Here is a 23,869-nt window from a genome sequence, read left to right as displayed (position 1 = left end):
AAAAAAAGAATAATATCTACTGGATTAAGACTTAGGTTACATAGGTAAAGGATTAGGAGGCTTACTGATCATACGAAAATACACAGACATGCGAATACATTTTGAATTTACAGTTTTCAATCTTTTGTTTTTTGATAAGATCCTCAGCAACTATTTGTTTTTCTTTACTGAGTGGTGGCTTTGTCTTCATAAATGTGAATTTTATCACAGTAACTTGTTAATTCACTATCGAAAAGGAATTTATTTCAGTGAAACTGAGGACAAAAATAGACAAGTATATTCAAACAATAAATAAGAAACGTAACACTAAAGGATTTTATTAAGTTGACTTTCTATACTGGTAAGGTTCAATGTCACATTTTAAAAATGAACTCTTTACTGATTTTTTTTCTTTTCTAAGAATTCCTTGGGGAGTCATCATTGTTAATTATTGCATTAATTGCCCTGTGCTAGGTGCTGGGCAGACCAAAGTCAGTACATACACACAGTCTCTGCTGTCTTGTAGCTCACATTTTAGTGGAGCAAACATCATTATTACTATTATTTAAGTTTAAAAAAAAGCAAGGGAGTTGATCCAATTAGAAGATGGAAAGGAATACAGAATGAAACACAGGGCACTATTCATACTCTCAAGAAGCTTCCAATATTTGTTGTATACAAATTCACATTTAAAATAACCTCAATTAGTTTTTTTTTTTTTAATTACTTTTGCTTCATTCCTGTCTTTAGTTTGTGACAAGGCAGTTCTGTGCGCGGCTTTACTCTGCCTCCTTTAGGGACTGGCAACTTTGCTGCAGCTGACGTGATGAAGAACAAATGAACCAACCCCAACGCTGCTGACCAACCTAAAATCCAAACTCACAGACTCTTCCCAATCATGTGATCTAGTTTGTTCTCTTGTGTGATCTGTATAAATAACTATTTGTAACCTAATTTCCCGGTGTGTGAGAGGGGAGGGCTGAAGTAGAAAATCATTAATGTTTATTTATCCAACAAGCGAGTTCTTAATGAGCGGCTACGACTGGTCTTTTAGTACTTACCTATGGGAACGGAGCAGTGACCTGGACACAGAGGAGGAGCACTGATTCCAGTTTGATGGGGATTAGGGAGCGAAAGAGGGAGGGAACCAATAAGAGCGTTTTCCCTGATACCTAACATGACTCAGATTATATGTTAAACAAAAAGCAATCTCTGATGATCAAGGAAATTGTGAGAACTTTCTCTGGGGCTGACTCAGAGGACAACATAAACGATGCTGCTTCCTGGCAGTCCCCAAACCAGCCTATATGAATAAAGCTCCTTCTTCAAATAGCAAGGTGGATTTCTGTCTCTACAGGCCATTTCTAAAAGCTCAGAGCTGTCCTTCCTTCTAAATTTTGTTTGGAAATATTAATTCTGTTAGAGTTAACTCAGCAGTTTCAGAGGTCTCTGTTCTGTTTCTCCAGAGATTCATAGAATTCCTTTGTAAATACACCTGTGATGATATGCTTGGAGTATTTAGGTACAACACCCCTGGATAGGCACCTTCATGATAATGAATTAAAGGCATAATGATAAGGTTCTGGAATGAGCCACACACTATAAATATGACTTAAGGGAGTTTAGGAAACTACATAAAAAATTTAATTTTGCAATGGAAGTGGAATTAAGGTGGCATTCTTCTAAAAAAAAAAAAAACCCAAGCCAATATATTTGCATTTATATTTTTCTGATAGTCACCTTTCAAGGTAAAATAGTTCACAGAGAAATTCATGTAAAACGCACAACTAAATCTAGTTTTAGTACAATTTTAGTACAGTTTTAGTAGTTACGCCCAAATGTCAGTTACTGATAAGCAGGCCATGATTTTTATAATTTGCCTAACTTCCTTCCAAGAGACTGTAATACAAAAATCAGAAAAAAACCATTTTCTCATTTAGAGAACTTTCAAGTCCAATGTATAACTTTTTTACATTCTTCGCTAGAATCTAAAGTTTGGAAACTCAGGTGCCCGGGATAAAAAGCTGGGACACGGCCGGGTGAGGGCAGCGTTCAGATGGAGGCGGGGCCAGGCAGGGGTGACTGCTCCTGGGTGAGGGTTCACTGGACCGGGGGTGGGGGGGCTTTCAGCTCAGGGGGGAAGGGGCGGATGCAGACTCATCTCATCCTTCAGCACTAGAAGCCGTGGGGGCCAGTGGAGGCCAGAACGGCTCACCCCAGGCCCCTGCCCCCACCCCCACCAGGGCATTTCCACTGGAACAAGCCTGAAAATCCGCCCAGCAGAACCCTCCCCTAGAAGGGCAGCGCCAGCACCAAGGCTACTGAGCAGAGAACCGCGAGGCTCAGCTCTAGGGGAAATGGGATATAGCTCACTTTTTACTTTTATTCTTTATTTTATTATTTTTCCCATTTATTTTCTATTTTTCTCAGTTCCTTTAAAATTTTTTTTATTGTTTTTCATTTTCATTTATTGTATTATATATTTTACATTTTTGCTTATTTTCATTATGTATTTTTGTATTTGGGGATCTAGATTTTTTTTAACAAGCAGACCAAACCACATCTAAGATCTAGGTTTTTTGGTTTTTGTTCTTCTTAAGATTTTATTTGACAGAGAAAAAGAGAGCACAAGCAGGGGGAGCAGCAGGAAGAGGGAGAGGGAGAAGCAGGCTCCCCGTGGAGCAGGGAGCCCCACACAGGGCTTAACCCCGGGACGTTGGAGCTAAAGGCAGATGCCCAATTGCCTGAGCCACCCAGGTGCTCCAATTTTTCTTCTTTCTTTTCTGAACAAAATGATGAGACAGAGAAATTCACCCAAAAAGAACCGGAAGTAGGATTCACGATTAGGGATTTAATCAATACAGATATAAAATGTCCGAACCGGAATTAAAAACAATTATAAGGATACTAGCTGGGATTGAAAAACAGCTTAGAAGACACTAGGGAATCCCTTACTGCAGATAAAAGAACCAAAATCTAGTCAGGCCAAAATTAAAAATGCTATAACCAAGATGCAAACACACATGGAGCCCATAAAAATGAGGATGGATGGGGGAATCCCTGGGTGGCTGAACGGTTTGGCGCCTGCCTTCAGCCCAGAGCATGATCCTGGGGTCCCGGGATTGAGTCCCATATCGGGCTCCCTGCGTGGAGCCTGCTTCTCCCTCTGCCTGGGTCTCTGCCTCTCTCTCTCTCTCTCTCGTGAATAAATAAATAAAATCTAAAAAAAAAAAAAAGGATGAAGCAAAGGAGTGAATCAATGATACAGAAGACAGAATTATGTAAAATAATGAAGCTGAAAGGAGAGGGAAAGAAAGGTAATGGACCACAAAGGTAGACCTAGGGAACTCAGTGACTTATTAAAACAAAATAACATTCATATCATAGGAGTCCCAGAAAATGAAGAGAGAGAAAAAGGGGCAGAAGATTTATTTGAACAAATTATAGCTGAAAACTTCCCTAAGCCGGGGAAGGACATAGACATCAAAATCCAAGAAGCACAGAGAACTCCCATTAAATTCAACAAAAGCCAACCACTGCCAGGGCATATCATAGTCAAATTCATATAATACACAGACAAGGAAATAACCCTGAAAGCAGCAAGAGAAAAAAAAGTCCTTAATCTAAAAGGGAAGACCGATCAGGTTTACAACAAATCTGTCTACCAAAACTTGGCAGGCCAGAAAGGAGTGGAAGGAAATATTCAACATGCTGAACTGGAAAAATATGCAGCCAAGAATTCTCTATCCAGCAAAGCTGTCATGCAGAATAGAAGGAGAGTTAAGATTTTCCAAACAAAAACTAAGGAAGTTCCTGACCACTAAACCAGCCTTGCAGGAAACTTTAAGGGGCTCTTTGGGTGGAGGAAAAAAACACAAAAAACACAAAAGCAACAAAGACTAGAAAGGACCAGAGAACATCACCCGAAATATCAACTCCACAGGTAACACAATGGACTAAATTCGTATCTTTCAAGAATCATTCTGAATGTAAATGGACTAAAGACTCCAATCAAAAGACACAGGGTATCAGAATGGATTAAAAAAACAAGAGCCATCTATAAGCTGCCTACAAGAGACTCAGTTTAGATCTAAAAACACCTGCAGATGGAAAGTGAGGGGCTGGAAAACTATCTATCATGCTAATGGACGTCAAAAGAAAGCCAGAGTAGCCATACTTCTATCAGACAAACTAGATTTTAAACCAAAGGCTGTAACAGAAGATGAAGAAGGGCATTATATCATAAGTAAGGGGTCTATCCATCAAGAAGATCTAACAATTGTAAATATTTATGCCCTCAACTTGGGAGCACCCAAATATATCAATCAATTAATAGACCTCACGAAACTCATTGATGGGGCACCTGAGAGGCTCAGTCATTAAGTGTCCTACTCTTGATTTCAGCTCAGGTCACGATCTCAAGCCCTGCATCAGGCTCCATGCCCAGCTGAAGATTTTCTTTCTCCCTCTCCCTCTGCCCCTCCCCGCCACACATGCTCTCTCACTCTCACTCTCTCTCACAAAAAAAAAAAAAAAGTCACTGATATTAATATAATGATAATAGAGAGTTTTAACACCCCACTTACAGCAATGGACAGATCATCTAAGCCGAAAAATCAACAAGGAAACAATGGCTCTGAATGACACACTGGACCAGATGGACTTCACAGATATATTCAGAGCATTCCTAAAGCAGCAGAGTACATATTCTTCTCAAGGGCACATGGAACATTCTCTAGGACGGAGCACTACTTTGAGGAAATAACCTATTTTCTCTATTTTATATCTAGAGGATAGTTCTAAATCTTTACAAATTTAAAAAAAGTTAGACTGGGCAATTTGATGGTTATTAAAATACTGAAAAGCATTACGTTTCAGCACCGAGTGGATCTAACTTCAGGGTAATATTTTCATTGTTCTATTAATCAAACAAACAAAACAACTGAAGAGTCTCCTGCTAGGGCAGAGTCAGTTATTAAACACTGTCCAGAAGCAAATATTGTCCATTACAAGAATTGTTTCAGAGTTAACTAAACAGTATTTTCTCAATTATAAAATGAGATTAATACTTCCTACCTCACAGAATTGAGAAGAGTACGTAACATACCCTTGTGAAAGTTCACTGAAAATCATAAAATACTATGCAAATAAAAGGAAGAGCTATTATTATTATTCCCTCTCTGGCCTAAATTATCCCTCTTTCCACCACAGTTGGTTTATAGCTCTGGAAGTACAAATTCTCTAAGATTGCATAAAGGAAACCTCTTTATGAACAAGTGGAACGACTTTCCATGTATGTATTAGCAGGGGCCTGTACGGGTATGGCACTAAGGCCTGACATCTGTATTGCTTATTACCGAACTACATATCTCTGAAAAAATATGCTTCTACCAGTGTAAATATCCCATAACAGAGAAATGCATAAATTAAGTCATAGTATACCGATAAGTATGGAATACTATGCAACCATTCAGGTGTTCTCAAAGCTCTTCATAACATGAGAAAGTAACTATGTATACCACACAACCAGTGAAAAATGCAGACTACAAAATTATATGTACCTGGGGGTTGAAAAAAGTGAAATGGATTTGTAGAGTGGGAGGTGGGGCAAGGTGTGTTTATACTTCATTTTTACTATGTAAAAAAGTGGAGGCCTAGAGAATGTGGCCTCTTATCTCTTGTAATACACAGCTGATAAATTAAACTAACATTGTAGTGCTGTATGATCTCAACATCATACAACAAACAAACATTAGGAGGATATACTAAAATGTAGCCAGAAGTTCTCTCTCTGGATGGTAGGATTATGTGTATTTATTTCCCTCGTTACACTTTTTATATACTGTTTGCATTTTCTACAATAGACTCATATTATTTTTTAAATAAAATTATATTTAAAAGAATGACTCTAGGCAAAACAAAATGCAATATACAAAGTCTTAACAAACAAATTTTCACAATAGATCCCAAGTAGTGTATCAATTCCCCATTAAAAAAAAATAACAGATTAAAATCTGGCAATTTAAATCTTGTTATCTTTATGCTTCCAACCTCCAAAAAAATATATATGAACATAAACTAGTTTGGGGGAGGCAATGGAGAGGATAAAATCACTTTCAAAAGAGAAACCATCATAGGACAGCACAGTGGAAGATCATATGCTATAGTGATTAGATCTTGGGCTCTGGCATTAAAACTGTACTCAAATATTGGCCATACCAATTTAATAGCTGTGTGACTTACAGCATCACTGCCGCTATCATAAGGAATGCCCCTTTTACTTTAGAGGACATATACTTTAAACAACCTGGCTAGGAAGAAAACCCCTTCTTTTTTATTTTCTTTCTTTTCAAAAGTCCACTCACCAAATCTGGATTTTCATTTCTGAGATAATGTTATTTTAAAATTTATTCATAAATTGAAAGATTTTCATGCACAGAAAAAACTGAATGTAGACTGGCTCCTAACACATTATTACATGAATTCAGGCCACTTCCATAATCTGTATTCAAGTTCATGATCTAAATCATCTCGAAGACACATTTGGCTCAGTTATCAATTTCCCACTAACATGAGTTCCATCAGCAGTTTTGTGTTAGACAAAGGTGATAAAGAGGAAGGTCCTTCAGATCTAGCTTAATAAACTCTAACTAAAGATGTGAAGAAATATATCACCTATATATCTAATGTTCAATTTATAAGCTGTAAATTTTACATTAACTACAAACTTACCAGATAATTATATCCTAAGAACATATACCATTCTCTAAAAGTTCACAAGGAAATGATACTCAGTTAAGAATTATTTATTGAGTTCACATGGGATGCCAATTTAAAGAAATAGTTACTTCTAATTTTGAATGGCTTAACTTCGTTTTATATTACAATAGTGATTTATCTTAAAATTTTGCCTTAAGAAAACTCCAATAATGTGGGCAGCAATTTACTATCTTCAGTTTATCTGGAGCAAAAGCATTTGGCAAAATCATAGGCAAAAGCAAGAACATATTCTCAAGCTCTGTATTTAAGGCATGAAAGTGATTTGGGTAAGGGAAAAATGTGAGAGAAACCTATTTTGGAGCAATGTTTTCAAATGGAGAATCATAAAAAACAAACAAACAAACAAAAAAAAACAAATTGAGAATCATGACCCCTTAATGGGTGGCTTTTGTTTTGTTTGAAGATGCAATGTAATCAGGAAAAAAAACCCAGAGTGGATAAGTGTTTTCTGTAATTATTTTCATGACAATATGTACATGCTACATGTACATATGCATGTGTGTCTTGGGTTGCACAGTATATTTCTTAACGTGCATTGCATATATAAAAAATACTGGACAGATGGTGCCATAGAGAAAAGCTGAAAGGCTGCAGAAAGGAGATTATTTTTCCAACACAAAGTTATTTCAAATTTTTTAGGAAGAGAAGCTTCAGAGTATATGCTAGTCAGTAGAATTTCTGCCACAATGTTCTCAAAAAGATAGTGATTGAATAGAAAGCAATCTCAATCTGGAATTACAAAACAACCAGGATTTAAAAATCAACTTGATTTGAAAAAAGTCATCTATGAATGTGATAGGCAGAAATAACCATTGGGTAAAACTGAATATAATAAATATTACTTGGGATATCTAGAATGGTACTGTCATACAAAATTTTTCTTTTTCATGGATCTACTTTTTGGTGCTTACTTAATGATACTTTGCAGAGTATATTTCCTATTCTTTATTTACACAAACAGGTATTTTCATCATTTCACATGAGCCACCCAAATATGGCACCCTCCTGAAATTTCTTAGTATGTTTTGGCTCTGAAGACTAATAAGCGTATGTATTATTAGTATGGTGCTTACTCTGTCTTGGTCAGCAGCACTAGAGCAAGGCTTGGTCCGAATTACAAGTAATATCAACTGTAGCAGTTGGACAGGATTCAACAAGATGACTGAATCCTCTACTTTACTGTCATTCCAACAATTTCTCTCATTCCCAGTGTCTTTGTTGCAGCCTCTTACAGCATAGGAATGTCTGACCCAAACCTTGAGCACACTGCTGACTTGCCTTGACTGGCAACACCCTGAGACTAGATCTGTTTTAATCATAAAGTACATAAAGAGTTCTTCGACTCGCAAAGCAAAAGACTTGGTAACACATTGCCTCTTTGGGCTAGAACTAGCATTTCACATATTTCCCTTGGAGGAAGTCTTTTTTTTTTTTTTTTCAAATATTTTATTTATTTATTCATGAGAGATACAGAGAGGGAGAGAGAAGCACAGACACGGGCAGAGGGAGAAGCAGGCTCCATGCCAGGAGCCCGACGTGGAACTCGATCCCAGGACTCCAGGATCACGCCCTGGGCCAAAGACAGGCACGAAACTGCTGAGCCACCCAGGGACTCCCCCGTCCTTGGAGGAAGTCTTATTTCATGGCTTCCTATCTTCTAAGCTTGGGTTCTAATGTGACATTAACTCAAATCCTCTCTCTGCCTTAATTTCTGCTTGGTTTTCCAGTCTAGGATTATGATTCTTATATTACATCAGTTTCTTGAACTTCAGGTCTTCTCTGATATAATCTAAATTTTAGTTCTACCTCAATCCCACTTGCTCTATGCAATGCCTAATAATCAGTTTAACAGGAAATAATTCTTCTTTTTCTTGACATCAGAGATGAGCTCATTGGGTCTTGATGACCATCTTGGATTAATAATAGTTTATAATAAGGTGGAAATATCCAGAATTCAGCAGATTATGATTTTAGATAAACTCAGTTTTCTCTATTCCAGAACAGTGTTTAGTCATCTAATCATACTAAATTTGCACAAATAATCAGGCCTCACATAAACTATTTTCGCAATATTCTCCATTCTATTTCTTAATTTTACACCAAGTAAATTAAGTTTAAACAGCTGTAATTTAGAAAGTATTTTATCAGTTATATCAATCCTCTAATTTTCCACTGTCAGTAACATAAAATAAAGAATAAAGAACACCATGTGATACCAGCAAAAAAAAAAAAATAAACTTACAAATACACTTTCAAGAAAGGCCAATTACAGTAAAAATGGTCACATAAATATATTTCTAATACCATAGAGAAATACGGCTGATTTTCTGTAAGACTTCTTAGTATTAGAATTCTTCTTGGATGCCCATTCTGAAGAGCAAGATTAAAGGTTCTTAGTCTGCCAGTAAGTCTAAAAGTATGTTTTGGGAAATAAAATGTTTTTAGGATAAAATATTCTATTTAGAAACTAGGTCTGACTTCATTATTTATAATACATATTGATTAACATATAATCAATAATTTAATATCCTTAAAATATTTATCCCTGAATATGTTATAGCCATACATCTTCTGGCTAAAGGCAGATTATAAGGTGTGCTATAGGAGATAAACATTTATACCCTTGGATTTTAATCATATTTCTTTTATAGAACTAATAATTTGCTATAGTGAACATATTCTGACATCATTAAACTTATTAATAAGACTTGAGCCTTACCAAAGTTAACAATTATGAATTATAATAATCAGAATTATTTGAATTTTATCTGTTTTCTGTTGACAGGTAATTACTATTTCCAGATACTGATACTATGATCAAGGCAGAGTGTTTTCACTTAGGCTAAGCCATCATCATCTTTTATAAATAGAACCTGATTCATGTACTTGCTAATTTGTTTTCCTGATGTGAACACTGGCCTGTGTTTGATCTTTAGCAAATAGATGTATCTCCTTATTTCTGCTAAAAATTAAATGTAAGATAACTTGACAGGTAGATAATGTTGCCAGCTTATACAATTCAACATCAGTTTTCTCCTTGATAAACAAGCGTAGACCTCTTAAACATAGTGTAAAAGTAGGCTTTAACTCTAACCTTTCTATTGATCTTTGCCACACTATTTCATTTCTCTGAGAAGATGGTGAAGTGCAGTATAAGACTTTGCATGATACTAGCTGAGTCATCTTCAGCTTCTGATTCCATAGACAGAAATCATATATGCACCAGAGGAATCCTTTTTGCAACATAGTTTCCTTTAAAGTCGCTCTTGTAGTGGCTCTTCTAAAATTAGAAGATATGGGTGTAGAGTTTTGAAAGACTGATTTTTATTTTTATTTTTTTGAAAGACTGATTATTATTTTTTTAAAGATTTTATTTATTTATTCATGAAAGACAAAGAGAGACACAGGCAGAGACACAGGCAGAGGGAGAAGCAGGCTCCATGCAGGGAGCCCGATGCGGGACTCGATCCCAGTTCTCCAGGATCACGCCCTGGGCCGAAGGTGGTGCTAAACCACTGAGCCACCCGAGCTGCCCGAAAGACTGATTTTTAAATTTAAGTATTATAAAATTACAATTCTTGGCTTTCTTTCAAACTGATACTTACAAAGCAAAATACAGTTTTTAGATCAACTGGATAAAGGTCTTACTGTCTTAGTAAATAGACAAACATCTTTTGTGCAGATGGTATGTCACCATCAAGATCAAGAACTGGACTTAAGAAGAAGCTGAACTTGTTGGATAACTGTCAGAATGAACAGGTGGATAAAGTTACTTATTTTTTTGTGGTATTACTCCCCTTCATATAATGAAACTGACACACAAAAGGTGATTTGTGGAAACTTTTAAAGAAAAAAAAAAGTTGCAATTTACCAAGTAATAATTGTGACCTACAGACTTTTGGGCATTTTTCTCATTATTTAGTGAGAAACCTCATCAAAATGACTTTCACTGAGAATGTTACCAACTGTTTACCCTTCAGATCAAATGTCACCGTTAGGCCAAGGAGTAACATCAGTGGCATAAGATGTCACTCCTTTTTAATCTCTCTTTTTAAACAAGTGACTTGGTATCCATCTACGAACAGAAGCCCCTTATGAGAGTTGTGGGATGCAGCACCATATGCCAAGGGGCCTGGAAGGAGTCTTGCCCACTTGTGCATGTGGTAAGAGGCAGACAACTTGGTACGGAGCGTGAAACCAACAGGAGCTGGCAAACGTACGCGAACCCTCTCTCAGCCACACTGGGGAGACCACTGAGGGCTGACTTGAGCAGAAACACATGAATGAGAGAGAGCAGAAGTCAACTTTCCCAAGGAAGACTTCAGGATGCCAATGGAGAAAATAAAAACAAAAACAAGTAAGTCTGGATGCACTGGAGACAGAAGAATAGTTTTGCCACTGTTGGGTCCCCCAAGGCAACACTGCATGGAGCTGAACCACCAGCAGGAGGGGCCTCTCTGGTGGAGGAAAAGGAGAGCAGGGAGTGAGTGCTGGGCTTCTCCATCTGTGTGGGATGCTGCTGGAGAAATTTGCTTCTCTTCAGCAGAACCTGGAGTAGTACTGAGGTGGGAACTCTGTGACTGCAGGGAGGGATGGAGGGAAAACAGGAAAAAACATCAGGGGGCATCAACATGGATGCAGCTGTGGATCACTACAGAGCGGTGGTGATCCTCTGGATCAGGATTTCAGCCGGAAGTCTGTTCATGAGCCTCTGTGGAGCACTCACTTGAGGATACCCAGGCCTATGGGCACCAGCAATGCTACAAGTGCTAACCCCCCACCTCCTCTGCCCAATTTGCAGCTGGCTCTTATGCATGCTTCCAAGTGTGGCAGCAAGAGTGAACTTCAGTAAATGGTAAACAGAATACTCTCACAAAAACAGACCAGGGGAAAAGAGGAACCACAAAAACGAGCCACCTTCTAGAAATCAAGGTTCCGGCAGCCAGCATGGTGAGTTGTAAGAACCAGAGAAGGCATAAAAGCTTAATAATTTGGCCATAAGAGAGAACAAGAAGTGTGGAACAGGTGCATCCAAGGAAGGTCAGAGAAAAATCCCAGATATACCAGGACCAACAAGTAGTACTTCCCACCTAACGGCAAATAGTGAAGATTTGAGGAGGTGTCTGCTATTTCATATACAAAAGCAGTAGCACAAAACTCAAGGAACATGAAAAATCGGTGAGACATTGTTATCACCCAGAGTTACCAATAATCCTCCAATAACTGAATTCAAAGGCATGGAATTTTGTGATCTAGCTGATCAATTCCAAACCATTCTGATGAAACTCCACAAGCTACAAGAAAGCAGACAAAGACAATTCAGTGAATCCAGAAAAATATTACATGAACAAAATGAAAAATTTAAGAAAGAGACAGAAATCATAAAAGAGAACCAAACAAATTCTAGAGCTGAAGAAGTCAATGAATGACATGAAAAAAATGCAAGAGAGAGCATTTGTTTCAGAATAGACCAAATAGAAGACAGAATAAGTGAGGGCTTAGGAACTCTGAAATAATTCAAATAGAGAACAAAGAGTAAAATAAAAGAGTGAAGAAAGCTCACCTGATCAATAAGACCCCATCAAATGTACAAATATTAGAATAACTGGGATTCCAGAAGAAGAGAGGGAGAAGCCAGAAAGTTTAAAGAAACAATAGCTGAGAACTTCCCAAACCCGTGGAGAGACTTGCACATTCACGTTCATGAAGCAAACAGATCAGCCTATTGTCTCAAAGACATATTACAATTAAACTATCAAAAATCAAAGATAGAGAACTCTAAAAGCAACCAGAGGGAAAAAGATTGTAACCTACAAAGGAACCCCCAACAGGCTATCAGGGGATTTCTCAGCCGAAACCCTACATAGGCTAGGACAGAGTAGAATGACATATTCAAAGTATTGAAAGAAAAAAAAAAAAGGCCAGCCAACAATATTCTATACATCAAAGTTATACTTCAGATGTGAAGGAGACAGAAAGACCTGGCCATACAAACAAAAGTTAAGGGAGTTCATGACCCTTAGACCCGCCTTGAAGGAAATGTGGAAACTTCCTCAAGCTGAAAAAAGATGTTAATTAGTGACATGCAAACATATGAAAATATACAACCCACCAATAAATACACAGTCAGACTTAGGAAACCCAAATTCTTTAAAAGGATGGTGTGTTTAATCACTTAACTATAGTATAAAGGTTAAAAGAAAAACAGTATTAAAAACAACTAGCTTCAATAGTTTGTTAGCAAACATACAATATAAAAGGAGGTCAATTGTGGGGCAGCTGGGTGGCTCAGTTCTAAGTGTCTGACTCTTGATTTCAGCTGGTCATGATCTCAGGGTCATGGGATCAAGCCCCACGATGGGCTTTGTGCTCAGCAGGAAGGCTGCTTGAGGCTCGCTCTCTTCCTCTCCCTCTGCACACCCCCCTTCTTTCAAATAAATTAATAAACATACAAATATATATATTTTTAAAAAGAGACAAATTGTGACATCAAAAATATAAAAGAGAGAAGTAGAAGGGTGACATCAAAAATATAAAAGGAAGAACTAAAAGGGCTGAGCTTTTATATGTGATCGAAGTTAACTTGCTATCAGCTTAAAACAGACTATTTTATCTATAAGATGTTTTATGTAAGCTTCACGGTAACCACAAAGCAAAAACCTAGGGTAGATTCACAAAAGATAAAGAAAGGAGAAACAGAGCAAACCACCCTGGAAAATCACAGAGGAAAAAGAAACAATGCAACTACAAAACAGCCAGAAAGCAACTGATAACAATGGCATTAGTAAGTCCTTACATATCAATCTAGGTATCCCTTGCTGTTTGAAAGTTCAAGTTCGCACTATGCCACTTCACTTTTACAAAGAACTATGTTAGTACCTATTTTCGCTAACCAAAAGAAATCTAAAGAGGATTTTCGCTTTTATGAAAAAAAGGCAAAAAGCAAAAATAGCACTCTGTGTTTTACAGTGAGGTACTGTAGAGGCAGCATGTACCCCAAGAATGGCACTGCCAAGATCCTTCCCCAGGAACTATACTCCGCATTTTAGCACGGAGAGCCATAGCTTTGAACTATGCCTGTGAGCATCTGTGCTTTATCTCAATTGACTTTGTGTGTCTATTAGCAAGATGTGTCCTAAAGTATCAGAAAAGAGGTTATTTTTTTTTTTTAAGTCTGAGAATGCTCAAAATATTTCCCATATATATTAATGGTAACTGCTTTGCTTTACGCCATTTTGGCTTGTGAAAGATTTCATAGGAACAATCTACTTACAGATAGCAGGAGAAATCTGTAATTACTCTAAATATAAATGTATTGAATTCACCAATCAAAAAGCACGAGTGGCTGGATAGATTAAAAAAAAAGGCACAACTATATAGTGTCTACAAGAGATTCACTTCAGAATTAAGGACACACACAGACTCAAAGTTAAAGGACAGAAAAAGATATTTCATGTAAGTGTAAACCAAAAGAAAGCACAAGTAGCTGTACTTATACCAGACAAAATAGACTTTAAGCCAAAAATAGTAGTAAGAAACAAGGAAGGTCATTATAAAACGGTAAATAGGTCAATTCATCAAGACGATATAACAATCATGAATATATATGAAAGACATATATGGTCTTGGCAGTGATTTTTGGATATAACATTCAAAGTATAAACAAAAGCTAAAATCAATAAGTGGGACTACCTAAAACTCAAAAGCTTCTACACAGCATAAATCATCAACAAAATAAAAAGGCAACCCACAGAATGAGAAAAAAATATTTGCAAACCATATATTGCATAAGTGCTAAATATCCAAAATATATAAATAAAGAACTCATACAACTCAATAAAAGAAAAACAATGTGACTTAAAAATGGGCAGAGGAACTCAACAGACACTTTTCCAAAGAAGACATCCAGATGGTCAACAGGTATATGTTAAGATGTTCAACATCACTTATCATTAGGGAAATGCAAATCAAAACCACAGTGAAACACCACTTCGCACCTGTTAGAATGGCTATCATCAAAAAGGCAAGAGATAGCAAATGTTGATGAGGTTATGGAGAAAAGGGAACCCCTGTATACTGTTGGATGGAATGTAAATTGGTATAACCACTTTGGAAAACAGTACAAAAGTTCCTTAAAAATTTAAAAATAGAACTACCATATGATGCAGCAATTCCACCTCTAGGCATTTATCTGAAGAAAACAAAAACTAATTCAAAAAGATAACTCTACTCCCTTGTTCATTGCAGCATTATTTTCAATAGCCAAGATATGGGAAACAACCAAAATATCCATCAACAGATGAATGGATAAAGATGTGATGTGTACACACACACACACACACACACAGGGACATTAATAAAGTATCATTCAGAGAAAGAAGGAAATCCTTCTATGATCAAAAAGTCTGATTCAAAATATTTAAGGTACAGAAATATATGCTTCCTTTTATCCCTATGAATAATGTATAATGCTTACTTTATACCATATTCCCCCAACACCATTTATTTTTTCACATATCTCTACTATCAAATAGATAGTAGATGCAACAAAATGTTTATATTGTCTGTGTTTCTAGCAAGTGGGATGAACTAGGTTTCATTTTTTTCATTCATATTTCTTTTAGTGAAGGGTTGGCTGGTGACAATTTTCCTGTTTTTGCTTATATTTACTGCAACTTTTTTTTAAAATAAAAACATATTTCTTGAAATATGCTCAACATACAAGTTACATTAATTTCTGGTATACAAAATAGTGATTCCACATTGCACCTTCATTCTTGAAGGATATTTTTGCTGGGTTTAGAACTGTAAGTTTGCAGTTATTTTCTTTCATGAATTTAAAGGTGTCATTCTACCAGGTATTGGCTCAAGCATGCCTTCCTAAATGTTCCGTTCAGAAATCAGCTCTGGTCTGATATTTGCTACTTTGAATGTAATCTATTTTTCTCTACTGTTTTAAGATATTTTGTCTTTGGCTTTTATAACTTTTAATGTAACGTGTCTAGGTGAGGTTACATCCTATGTATCTGGTTTGGAGTTTGTAGCATTTCATTATTTGGAGCGTGATGTCTTTTGACTGTTTTGGAAAATTCTCAGCCATTTCCTGTCCAATACTGCTTATCCTAAGTCTCTTTTTTTCTGGGACTTCAAGTATAGACACTAAATCTTTTCATCTTATCCCTTAGGTCCTTTACTTGTACTTTCCACCTGTACTTTCCCTGTAATTGTTTTTCAGTGCTTCATTCAAGATGTTTTCTTCTAAGCTTTCAGTTCTCCAAATCTTTTTCCTGCTCTACGGAGTTGGACCTTAAGCCTTCATTAAGTTCTTGATTTTGGTTAATGCATTTTTCAGTTCAATATTTTCTTTAAAATTTTTAAGTTTCCAACTATGACCAGGAATTTTCAGTATTGTTTTCTATTTTCATGAACAAATAAGCAGAGTAACACTAAAATTTGCGTCTAACAACTCCATTATCTTGATCCTCTGTAAATCTGTTCCTACTGACTGTTGTTTCTCTTATCTTCTTCTTCTTTCTCATGGTTCTTCATCTTGTCTTGTTTTCTCATATGCCTGGTTATTTTTATTTTTAAAATTTCTTAATTTTTATTTTTTTAAAGATTTATTCATTCGAGAGAGAAAGGGAGAAAAGCATGAGCAGGCGGGAGGGGCAGAAGGAGAAGTAGACTTCCTGCTGAGGGTGCCCAACATGGGACTTGATCCCAGGACCCTGGGATCATGAACTGAGCTGAAGGCAGATGCTTAACCAACTGAGCCATGCAGGCGCCCTGCCTGGGTATTTTAATGGATGTCACATAGAAGCAGCTGTAAAGATAATTTGGGCTACTGCTCCCTTCTTCCAGAAAGGATTTATATCTGCTTTGGTAATTGGATAGATGAACCAGCAATCTTGAATGATCTTATTTCAATCAGGAATTGAGATGATTCAAACCTGGGCTTCAGTCCCTAGAGGTGCCTGTCTATTTCTGGTTCATCTTTACTTTTAGGGAATAATCTGTTAAGATCTCAACCTAAAGCCTGATGGTTTTATCAGTCTTCCTTTCCTTTCCTGGCCCTGAATTCTAGTTTTTATCCCCATAGCTCCAAGAGTCTCTCAAAAGAGTTACCCAGATTCTTAGTCCTTCAGTGACCTCTTTAAGAATTGGCAGACAGATGATACTACTGGAATCATCTCTAGGGGAAAACTGGCTCCAAATGTTGAGCTTACCATTTTTTCCTGGAACTGAGACCCATACTTCTCCACTGCCTCAATAACTCTTTGATGCCTTCAAACATATGTCTTAATGTTTTGACCAGCTTTTCTATCTGTTTTCAGAAGGAGGATGAGATCAAACAAGCTAGTTCCACCATATATCTTCATCCCATAAATTCTGATAAGTGATTTTATACTTTCAACTGTGATTTCCTTTTTTTAACCTATGAATCACTGAGGAGTGATTTTTAAAAAATTAACAAAGTATTTTTAAAATTAATAATAAAATAGCAACATTTGGTGAAGTCTATAAAATGGTTTCATATCTACTCTATCACAACTATATTCTTAGATGGTAGATGACTTGTTATCATCACTTTTATTTATCAACAGACAGGAAACTGGGCTTAAAGGGACCTCTTATGGTTACACAGAGGATGAGAAAACACTAATCCCTATTTGATCTTATTGTATTTTCATGTTTATTTCCTGTCTTCCCCCTCCAGAATATATACTCTTTGAGTATAGGGGCCTTGACTTCCTTATTCACTGCTCTATTTATATGGCTTAGAATAGTACTCAGCATGTGCTGGTCAGTATATTTTTTGAATTGATAAAAGTTACAAGAAAGAATGAATGGGGTGCCTGAGTGGCTCTGTCGGTTGAGCATCTGACTGTTGGTTTTGGTTCAGGTCATGATCTCATGGGTCATGACTGAGTCCTGGAATGGCATCTGTGCTCAGTGGGGAGTCTCCTTGAAGATTCTCTCCCTCTGCTCCCCCCCTCACTCATGTACACCCCCACATGTGCTCTCGCGCTCTCTCTCCAATAAATAAATCTTCAAAAAAAAAGAATGAATGAGTTTGATCACTGTGATCTTTTGTGTTATAATTCTTAGTAAAAATATTTTATATTTATGCAGTACTTGTAATATAAAGTAATTTTTAAATTCCATATGTCATTGCTAATAATTTTAGGCTGATTTGATCATCTTCCTCACTTTAGAGTCACAGTGAAGTTTAGGGACTTATTCAATCACAGAGCCAGTAAATGGTAGAGCTGGCACTCTGCATCTCATTCTCTTCCTTCAGCTAGAATAAGCTAGGGCTATTTCCACCAGGTACAGCTGACTTCAGAACTGTACACCTGTAGGCATTCACTATGTATGTCAGCTTTCCAATGTTTAATTTATAATGGAAATATCTGATTGAAAAGAAAGCTGTAGCCCTTAGTTGGTCTTGCAATTTGTGTAGAGAACAGAAAATATTTAAATTAGTAAGGAAATATATGATGGCCGGCCACTGGAGGCCTAACAATGGTTAAACAGAGATCAGAGTATCTGTATTCCATACACATGAACACCTTACTGAAAATAAATAAAATGTGATCTAAACTGGCTTCTAAGTCCATATAGAGCACAGTTGAATGCATCTGAAGCAAAAACATTATTAGTGAGCTATCGGGAAATGAAGCATCCTTTTCTTTGTTAAAAAGTTAGTTAAAAATGAATTAGCACACATTTATTGGCAGAATTAAAACCGAGGAAAAAATAGCTGATGTTCTGTAATATGGCAGATAACATACAAAAGGAAGGTTAAAAATGTTTAAAATCAAGATCTTGCAGACACGGAATCAAGGGGACTATAAAGGACAAATCACAGCTGAGGGAAATAGGACAGATGGCTAGGCTAAATAACTAGGTATTTGTTCTTGAGTGATTTTTGACTAAATAAAAAACTTGAAGAAAAAATATGGAATAAAGCAATGCATTCAACCTAAGCAGATTAACTTTCTTTTTAAACAAACAGCTTTCTAACATTAGAGCTAATGTGTTAAAAGACTATACAGATATTTTACAAAACACTACATTATGAAAGATGTGGAACTGTTAAATCTGATACATGGGAACACAAATTTCCTTAAAAAGGATATTTTAAAACCACCTAATAAAGTGAGATAAGAGTGGGGAATGCTTTCAAATGTTTAAATCTACGAAGGAAAAAAATACTGCATATTATAACGGGTAGCCAATTAAGGATGAAGGCTTTTAAGAAAGGACAATCCCTATTTCCATCTTACCTATTTACATCAACATGCCAACAGAATAAACAGTGACTCCCAAATGATACTCCTGCACCTGCACTTTACCCTTCTAACTTCACTCCAACGTTCTTATAAAGGATCTCTTCTTGCAAAGAAGTAATAAGAGATGTCTCAGAGTCCCCAACACTCCTCTTCTTCTCTGGTCTGAGGTAAGGAACCGCTGGGGAAAGAAAAAAGGGATTACAACAGCTCCCTCCCTGAGTGCAGTAAGACCTGGAATTAAGTGTGCTTTATGCTAGGGACCTTAAAACACTGGGAGAGCCAGGACCTCTGAGAAAGGTGCCTGAGATATGACATGCTTAGGTCTGGCTCTGGTCCAGGTTCTGAAGGTGGTGTGAACTTGACAAGTGGGTGTCTTACATAAACCAGCCATTCACTAGGGAGGAAAGCAGAGAAATTATTAGGAAAAGGACATGGACACCTACACAATATGTCCTTCTGACTAGAGTATCTCACCTGTTGGGTGTCCCAGAAACCAGTGAGGAAACCTAATATGGGTCCAGATCTATCTAACGACACAAAAAAATACACTAAAGAAATGCTTATGGGCAAGATTCAGAGAAGAGGGCAGAGGACAGAAGAAGAGGGAATTAAACCATATTATATTTGATCATAAAGGTATGATTTATGTTTAAAGAAGGGGAATGTGTATTGCAGTCATACTGCCCAGGTCTGTGTACTGGCTTTATTACTCACCAGCCACAGAGCAACTCTCTGTGCCCTAGTTTCCTATCTTCCCAATAGTATGGGGATAATAACAGCACATACGTCAAAGAATTAATGAGGATTAAGAGGTTAAAATATGTGAAATACTTAGAACATTGCCTGTGATCCCTTCTTCCTTTCAGCTACTTGCACTTTTTATCCCCACCTTTGCTAAAGGATTGACAACAAGACCAAAAAAAAAAATGAAATTAGGCTAATTGGTTTTACTTCTTGTCAATTACGCATGGCAGATACTCATATTGTGTTCATATTGTCATTGTCCACCATTTCCATAAATAATTTACACTGGATTCCCTAACATTTTTGGAAAAAAAATATTTGAAGTAGAAAACTAACAGATGGGTAGAGCTGCTTTGAATAAACACAAGGGGAAAAGGAATTCGAAAGCTGCTATACCTATGGCACAAATAAGAAATTCATATTAGAGAGAAGTCAAAATACAACAGAAGACTATTATCTTATAAATGGACTTATTTATTTATTTTTATTAAAGATTTTATTTATTTATTCATGAGACACACACACACACACACACACACAGAGAGAGAGAGAGAGAGAGAGAGAGAGAGAGGCAGAGGGACACAGGCAGAGGGAGAAGCAGGCTCCATGCAGGGAGCCCGATGTGGGACTCGATCCTGGGTCTCCAGGATCACACCCTGAGCCAGGGGCAGTAGCTCAACCACTGAGCCACCCAGGTGTCCCTTTATAAATGGATTTAAAACATAACTAAAACCCTAAAATAAATACTATATTAAATATAAAAATAAAATAAAGAAAACCTAAGAAGTTTTGCTAAAGCATGCAATTACACAAAAAACCTACCAAGGATAAAAGTTGAAATGACGTGTAATTACATATAGCCAGAACATTTTCAAACACATACAAAGAAAAAGAGAAGCTGAAGTCAAGCATTTATTATATCAAAGAATAAGGAAGAAAGCAGAACTGAAAGATTTAATGTTATTCATTTTTCCTAAGATATAATCCAGGAAAAAAGTACTTATTTTTTAAGAAGGAAACTATAAACCTAAACTTTAAATATTCAGCTGAGTTTTACTAAAGAATGTAACTTTTACATAGTTTAACTTAAATGGAAAGTTAGAGAGTAAATGGTTCAAGAAAGAAGATCCATACCAATGTACTAGTAATAGTCAATGAGTGGAAACTCAACAGAGCTGTGTAAAGACCATGAAGACCACTCCGGGCTCCCACTGTTTAAAGGGTAGAAGGCAAAGTAGTTACCCTGGACAAGTTTTGGTGAGTAGCCTGACTTTATTGGCTATGATACTTGCAAACATAGTTATGATACTGATTTTAGAAGACTCAAAGGAAAGGACTGCATAATAGTCAGAATGTATTTGCAAGGCACAGATCTTGCTATGCTAATACAAGAGCTTTTTTGAGGTAACAGAGAATGGCTAAAAGGAGCTGGGCAGATAACATTTATCTACATTTTAAAAATGCTTTCAATCCTGTGCTGCATATCAGCATGCTGAGAAATTAAGAGATGAATTGTATAAATGATGTGATAGAATGAATTACTAGTGGCTTATAGATTGGAAATATAGGATTATCACTCTTTCAGACGCAGAAACATATACACATACAGATGTATCACAGGTTTCAGTTTGTAGCTAATTATATGAAATAAAATAAATGCAGCTTATACATTAATCATGTTCAAAAAGGGTTAATTTGATTGCACTCAAGTATCTAGATAACACATAAGAAAACAATTTTGGAAGCAAACAAGAACAAAGAATGAAATCAGTGTCACAAAGGTTCTTTTTCAGTAGAATTTTTCTTCAACATTTGTGTTAATATTCCTATGACTTTTGTATGCACATAATATTCAATGAGCTTAGGTAAGAACTTGATAAATCCATTAGCAAATATTGATAGAATTTTGAAGTTCCTTGTTTTCTTTTTGAATTGCTGTGATTCTTTAGAGAAATAGCCTAATAGATGAGGTCTTATCTTAGAAAAGAGACATAACAAAGTTGGGTTATACTTTCAGTGAGGTTATTTAAAATCAATTACAAAAAAAAATAAAATAAAATCAATTACAAGCTTAAGATAAGTCATTTAAGCATGGATTTGAAAAAACAAAGGGTAAACTGGTCATTCATTCATTCATTCATTCATTCCATAATTAAGAAACAGTATTTTTTATGTGCTAGGCATCCTGGATACTAAATCCTCCATAATCCTAGAGTTTATACCTTTGCCAGGATGACAGACTTATAAAGATGCTAATTAAAACAGCTATAATTAGAGGGATGTCCTTTTCAAACACTTCTCAGGTACTGAAATGAAAAAGGTTACTGTATATCACAGACTAAGTGCAAGGTCAGTTTGACTTCCTGAATGTCTAAAGGAAAGAAATACTTTCAAAGGAATTGTAATAGAATGTTCCAGTATCTGTAGTTACTTAAGAAATTCTTAGTAAAATATCTTTAAAAATATGTGTAGAGGTGATTTAGTGAAAAAAAAAGAGGAGACTATTATAAATATCAATTATTGCTATGTAAATGAAGGGTTCCAAAGTATTTAAAATGCTTGTTTTACTAGCACAAGCATTCATATTATCTGTTTTTCATAATAATAAATCACCTAGCAATTTCAATATCTGTGGTTACCACATCAGCGCCATACTTTTTTAACTGCTCATGACTCCAATTAAGATTTGAATTAATGAGATTAGACTAATAACTATTAGAACATATATTCACTCTGTTGGTTGGTAATAAGTACCACACTTGTAATTTACAGTACCACAATGTTTTATAAGGACTATTATGTTATTAATTAGTTACATTGATCAGAATGCCACATAACATAGCAGTACTAAATATTATAATTTGCTTAGGCTACTTTGCATCTAGTATTATATCTATTTTTTCTATGGGTGACGATAAACATCATTGAAATCAGATAGATCGTTTCCACTAACAATGCCAAAATGTGCACTTCAGAAAGTCAAAGAAGAGAATTCTTGCCATAGGAATTCACTTGTTTTCTCACTATGCCATAAAATTAGCTGATCTAAGACAAAAGCATAATGTCAGGACTTACAGGGGTCAAACGGTACAAAAACTATCCATTCGTATAAATCAGTCCACATTTAATTTGAATCTACTTATTTGTAGGGCTCTGTCACCTGAACCTAGTTTTTGTTGTTGGTTTTTACCTAGTTGTTGGTTTTTACTTGCTTTGGGGCCGTGGCTCTAACAGAATACTGCTTTTAGGCATTCCAAAACACAAACATTTTAGGTTTGATAGGATCCCAGCCTCCACTGTTAAGTTGGGAGGGCATTAATTTTTTTTTTTCTGGTTGTTCCAGTAAAAGATATGTACTAAGATAAAAATTACAATTTTCAGATTTAGACAAGAGCACTCAAAGCCAATATCTGGAACATATCAGGCTTTAATTTCTTGAAAGCTCACAGAGGAAATAGTTACTCTGCTAATTAGCCAGTGAAGTGACATGATTGCCAGTCCACGTGGATCATCAACTTAACTCACTGAGAAAGACTTGCCTGGATCTTGCTTTAAGCACTGTATTTAGGACAGTATAGCTAAAGCCTCTGCGACGAAAAATGTAAAATATTCACTCACATAAATCATAGCAAACTAAAGGGGAAATAAAAATTTGTTAGGGGAGATAAAAATGTATTAGATTTTTTTGTGTAATGTTTTTGGGTGGTGGCTTCAATGTTTTCAACAGAAAATATTTAACCTATAGAAATTCTGACATGAATTTCTTAATTTGAATTATGGTGATTTCTGACACTTCATATTTTATTGCTACCTTTTAACAGCTTTTTAAAATATTGTTGAGAACGGGACTTTTCTTCCTTATTGCTAAAATGTTTCAAAATGTACACATAAATTCAATCCATTTCTATTACCGATTTTGATAATTTGTTAACTTAGAGTTAAAAGTCAGAAGGAAACAAACCAGCACCAGATCTACTTCATAATTTTTCCCCAAAATATATACTAGGATGCTTATAAACTAATCTTATGCTAGCAAACATTACTTAGCATCCAAGACACTGAATATAGCA

The 23,869-nt window shown here is 36.1% G+C and overlaps 1 protein-coding gene across 1 annotated transcript in view; it reads right to left on the bottom strand.

The window, feature by feature from the left end:
* Positions 1–23,869, bottom strand: part of RSRC1 (arginine and serine rich coiled-coil 1) — a 400,073-nt gene that overhangs the window by 50,945 nt on the left and 325,259 nt on the right. The window lies entirely within an intron of this gene.

This window comes from Nyctereutes procyonoides, unplaced genomic scaffold (genome assembly GCF_905146905.1).
Source record: "Nyctereutes procyonoides isolate TBG_1078 unplaced genomic scaffold, NYPRO_anot_genome, whole genome shotgun sequence".
NCBI classification, from domain to species: domain Eukaryota; kingdom Metazoa; phylum Chordata; class Mammalia; order Carnivora; family Canidae; genus Nyctereutes; species Nyctereutes procyonoides.
Note: the sequence above shows the minus strand (reverse complement) of the source record. Positions and strands in the feature narration are given on the sequence as shown.